Source organism: Canis lupus, chromosome 24 (assembly GCF_011100685.1).
Source record: "Canis lupus familiaris isolate Mischka breed German Shepherd chromosome 24, alternate assembly UU_Cfam_GSD_1.0, whole genome shotgun sequence".
Classification (NCBI taxonomy): domain Eukaryota; kingdom Metazoa; phylum Chordata; class Mammalia; order Carnivora; family Canidae; genus Canis; species Canis lupus.
The window spans coordinates 21,182,539-21,188,538 of NC_049245.1; positions in this window are offsets into that span (position 1 = coordinate 21,182,539).

Sequence of the window (6,000 nt, forward strand, 5' to 3'; positions counted from 1 at the left end):
TTTATATACTGTGGAATACTTTTTAGTGTCTATCAGTTAAAAGAATATTTCCTTGGCATTAATTCCTAGAGGCTGATTTGGGGGATTACTGGAAAAGCACATTGCTAAACCTATTATAAGATAGAGTAGGACATTATCTGTTAATACAAGAGTTACTTTGTCATGAAGACATAACCATTATAAAAATCTATGCATCGAACATAAAAAAGCCCGTAATATATGAAGCAAACATTGACAGAACTGAAGAGAGAAATAGACAGTTCTATAATAGTTGTTGGAGAATTTATAGTCTACTTTAAATAATGGATAGAAGGTCAAGATAGAAACTAATAAGGGAATAGAAAATTTAACAATATAAGTCAATTAAACCTAGAAAGCATCTATAGAATACCCAACTGCAGAATACACATTCTTCTATAGTGTACATGGTGCATTCTTTGGGATAGACCATATATTTAAGCCACAAAACCAGCCACAAATTTTAAAAAAAGATTTAGATAATACAAAGTATCTTCTTCAAACACAATGGAATGGAACAAGAAGTCAAAAGCAGAAGGAAAACTAGAAAATCCTCAAATATGTAGACACTAAATCACAGTCTTAATGGATCAAAAGAAAGTCACTAGGTAAGTTAGAAAATACTTAGAGATTAATTAAAATGAAGAACAACATGCCGAAAATCATGTGTAGTGACAGTGCAAAGAGGAAAGTTGATAGAAGAAAGATCTCAAAACCATAATCTATCCCTACACCTTAAGGAAATAGAAGAAGAAGAGTAAGCTAAACTCAGACTTAGCAAAAGGAAGGAAACAGTAAAAATGACAGCAGAGAGATAAGTGAAACAGAGAATAGAAAACAACAGAGAATCAACAAAACCAAAACATTTTTCTTTGAGAAAAATATTGACAAAACTTTAGCTAGGTCGACTAAGAAAGAAATAGAGAAGACTCAAGTTATTAAAACCAGTAGTTAAAGAGAGGCCATTACTACAACATTACAGAAATAAAAATGGTTATGAGAGAACAATTGAATAACTGTATGCCAAAAAATTGGGTAATCTAGATGAAATAGGCAAATTCCTATAAAAACTATCAAAACTGACTCAAGAAGAAAGAGAAAATCTGAATAGATTCATAATGAGTAAGAAGATTGAATTTGTAATAAAAAAACCTCCTAACAAAGAACAGTCAAGGATCAGAAAGATTGCTAAACTGGTGAATTCCCCTAAATATTTTTCCCCTAAATATTTTTAAAAACTATCTATCAAAAAAAAAACCTATCTATCTATCTATCTATCTATCTATCTATCTATCTATCTATTTATTTAGAGCTTGAGTGGGGGTGAGAGGGAGAGAGAGAATCCCAAGCAGGCTATATGCCTAGCATGGAGCTGATGTGGGGCTCAATCCCAGAACCCTGAGATCATGACCTGAGCCAAAATCAAGAGTCCATTGCTTAACTGACTGAGCTACCTAGGCACCCTGAATTCCTTTAATATTTTTTGAAGAATTAACACTAATCCTTCTCAAACTCTTCCAAGAAACTGAATAGGAGGGAGCACTTCCTAACTCATTAATGAGGCTAGCATTACCCTGATACTGAAACCAAATAGACACAAGAAAATTACAGGAAATACAGTTAACATAAAAAAATCACATTCATGGAATGAAGATAAATAATTACATGGTCATCACAGTTGATGTTGAGAAAGCATTTGACCAAATCCAGCACCTTTTCATGATTAAAAGAAATCAATAAACTAAGAATAGAAGGAATTCCCTCCACAAGACAAACTCCATAGCCAATATAATACTCAAGGGTGAAAGACTAAAAACTTTTCTTTAAAATCGAAACTAGCTAAGAATGTATACTTTCACACTTCTATTCACATTCTAGCTAGAGCAGTTAGACAAGAAAAAGATATAAAGAGCATCTAAATTGGAAAGGATGAAGTAAGACTACAGAGAACATAATCTTATCCAAGAGGACTCCAAATAATTTACAAAATACCATTAGAGCTAATTAATGAATTCAATGAAGTTGTACCTACCATAAAAATGACTTGCATTTCTGTACACTATCAATGAACAATCTGCAAATGGAAATGAAGAAAATAATTCCATTGACAATAGCATCAAAAAGGATAGAATACTGAGGAATAAATTTAACCAAGTAGATATAAGACTTGTATCCTGGAAACCCCAAAACATTGAAAAGTAAGTAAAAAGACATTTAAAAAATTTTATTTATTTACTAAACAGAGAGAGAGAGAGAGAGAGCACTGGAGCTGGGGAGAGGGGCAGAGGAAGAGAGAGAGAGAATCTCAAGCAGACTCTGTGCTGAGAGCAAAGCCAACTTGGGCATGGATCGCACGACCCTGAAATCATGACCTCAGCCGAGATCAAGAGTCTGGTGCTATACCAACTGAGCCACCCAGCTCCCTGTAAAAAGACATTTTTGTTCATGAATTAGAAGACAATATCTTTAAGATGTCAGTAGTACTCAAAGTGAGCTACAGATTTAATGCTACCCCTATCAAAACCTCAATGGTATTTTTTTTTCAGAACTGTAAAAACTCATTCTCAAATTCATATGGAATTTCAAGAACCTTAAATATGAGAAAACAACTTTAAAGAACAAAATTGAAGGACTCAGACTTCTCAGTTTCAAAAGTTACTGCAAATCTATAATAACCAACACCATGTGGTTATGGCATAAGGATAGATACATAGATGAATGGAGTCGAATTAAGAGCCCAGAAATAAACTCACATTATGGTCCATTGATTTTTGACAAGGGTCAAGATCATTTGATAGGAAAGATTAGTCTCTTCAACAAATGGTGCTGGAAAAACTAGATATCCATATGTAAAGGAATGAAATTGGACCCTTATCTTGCATCATTTATAATTCTTAACTTAAAATTCACCAAAAACCTAACTTAAGATGTAAATCTATAAACCTCTTAGAAGAAAACAGGGGGAAATCTTTATGACCTTGGATTTGGCAATGATTTCTTAAAGATGACACCAAAATTACAGGCAACAAATTAAAAAAAAATAGATAAATCTGACTTCACCAAAATTAAAAACTTTTGTGCATCAAAGAGTACTATCAAGAAAGTGAAAGGGGTGCCTCAGTGGCTCAGTTGGTTAAGTGTCTGACTCTTGGTTTTGCCTCAGGTCAAGATCTCACAGTCCTGAGATTGATTCCCACATCAGGCTCCCTGCTCAGTGAGGGGTCTGCTTCCCCACTTTGTCTGCTCCTCCTCCATTCACGGACACACACACACACACACACACACACACACTTTCTCTAAAATAAATAAATAAATGTTTTTTAAAAAGTGAAAGTATACCTATTGAATGGGGAAAATATTTGCCAATCACATATCTGATAAGAGTAATATGAAGAATATGTAAAGAACTACAACTCAAAAACAAAAACAAAAAAATCCAATTTAAAAATGGGCAGATGATTTGAAAAGAAATTCCTCCAAAGAAGATATACAAATGACCAATAAGCACATGAAAACATTCTCAATATCTATAGTCATTAAAAATCAAAACCAAGATGAGATACTACTTCACACCTGATACAGTTTAACAAAATTTTTTCTTAATTTATTTTTTTGACAGACAGAGAGAGAGCCAGAGAGCCAAGCAGGAGAAACAGCAAAGGGGGTAGGAGAAGCAGGTTCCCTACTGAGCAGGGAGCCTGATGTGGGGCCCGATGTGGGGCTTGATTCCAGGACCCAGGGACTATGACCTGAGCTGAATGAAGGCAGGCACTCAACCGACTGAGCCACCAAGGCGCCCCAGTTAAAAAAAAAAATTAAGGTTTTATTTATTTATTTATTCATGCAGAGAGGCAGAGACACAGGCAGAGGGAGAAGCAGGCCCCATACAGGGAGCCTGACGTGGGACTCAATCCTGGGTCTCCAGGGTCAGGCCCTGGGCTAAAGGCTGTGTTAAACCATTGAGCCACTGGGGCTGCCCTCACCTCTGATTTCTTTTTTTTTTTTTTTTTTTAATTTTTATTTATTTATGATAGTCACACACACACAGAGAGAGAGAGGCAGAGACACAGGCAGAGGGAGAAGCAGGCTCCATGCACCGGGAGCCCGACGTGGGATTCGATCCCAGGTATCCAGGATCGCGCCCTGGGCCAAAGGCAGGCGCCAAACCGCTGCGCCACCCAGGGATCCCTCACCTCTGATTTCTTTAAATGAACTTCTGTGCCTTTCTCTCTTTTCTTTCTGGAATCCAGATTATTTTGCATAGACTACAGACTTCATTCTTGAGGACTCTATGCTATGCAGAATGACAAGCTAAAAAGGTAGAAATCAGCTTTGAGGATATCTTTCAGTTTAGAATGAGATGGGTTACAAATAGGTTGTGGCCTTGGAAATAGTGGAACTGCCTTTGATATGTGACTGTTTGTGCAAGATCCTCTTCCTCCATAAATCTGAGAGTTTTCATATTTATTTATTTATTTATTTATTTATTTATTTATTTATTTATTTTTTATGATAGTCACAGAGAGAGAGAGAGAGGCAGAGACATAGGCAGAGGGAGAAGCAGGCTCCAAGCACCGGGAGCCCGACGTGGGATTCGATCCCGGGTCTCCAGGATCACGCCCTGGGCCAAAGGCAGGCGCCAAACCGCTGCGCCACCCAGGGATCCCCGTTTTCATATTTAAATAGAAGTTTATACCTCACTAAGTCTACATGTCTTAGAATTTTATAGGTACCAGAAACTGTTCTTTATGCCTTACCTATTTTAATTTTTAGAGTGATTCTAGAGGGTAGGTGTATGTGAAACATACCAGTGAAAGAATTGAGGGAGAAGCTACAAAATAAGTAAAAGCAGTAAGAAGCAAACTTAGATACAACATTTGGTATATTTTGCTCCAGTTTCTTCAGCTTTAATCACGTTGTCATAATTCTTACAGAAGGCTTTTTTATTTAATAACATTGTGCATCAGTGTGCTTGGCACATTCTGGATTCTCATACAATGAAGATTCCTTCAAAAGCTGCCACCTAAGTTCCAGCATGGGATGAAGAAAGAATGGATGTAAGGGAAAAGGACAGTAGGGTAAAATTTCAGGCTGCCTCACTAAGATGATATTCCTCACCCATAATCACAGTGATCATAGCTCTGAGGTGTTTGCAAGGTAGTGATCAAGGTGATTACTGAGGGGAAAGCACAGTGAGTTCTACCAGGAGCCTTTAAAATCCCATCTGGCTATTCAGTGAGATCCTCTGATCTTAACCTCTGTCACAGCCTTCTTTGCATTGCAATGAGCTTCCTTCCCCCCAGGTGAAACATGGCTGCTAATCACCATACCCAAGCAAAACAGCCATGGTCTAGTGAGCAGGGCCCTCGGGAACTGTGCCTTTCTGCTCTTCCCCCAGGAATCAGCAACCTGCTATGGCTAAGTCCTTATGTTGTGAGTAAATTTGAATATACTACTCTAGCAACTTTCAAAGGACCCTGAGTGGGACTAAATATTTTCTTTATTCTTCAGCTTCATAAATTTAGGCTTAAAGGTGGGAAATCAATTGCCCACAGACTGAATAGATGGATAGATGGTCGGACGATGAGTGACCTCATAGATGTCTGACTGTGAAGCTCATGTTTTTTTCCACTGCCCTCCTGTGCTGAAGTGACCTGCCTCTGTCCATCCCCTTTCCTGTGTGAGTTCATGAGTTCTGCCTACAATGAGAGCCATGGGAGTAAAAGGCAATGATGTCCTGCTAGTTTGGGATGACCTACCCCTCAAATTTCCCCTGCTGGATGATAACACAGATCACAGATATATCTGTTTTAGGATGCAGAGGCCACTTTCCTGGAGGAGATCTAGAATAAATGAAGATGGTATTTTAGTAATATCCAAAAATCATCCAGGCTATCAAAGAACCCCCTTTCTTTTTTCAATAAGTTCTAATATAGAATCTAGTTAGGGAACAGGAAGAGAGAAAGAAAAAGAAAAAGTTTC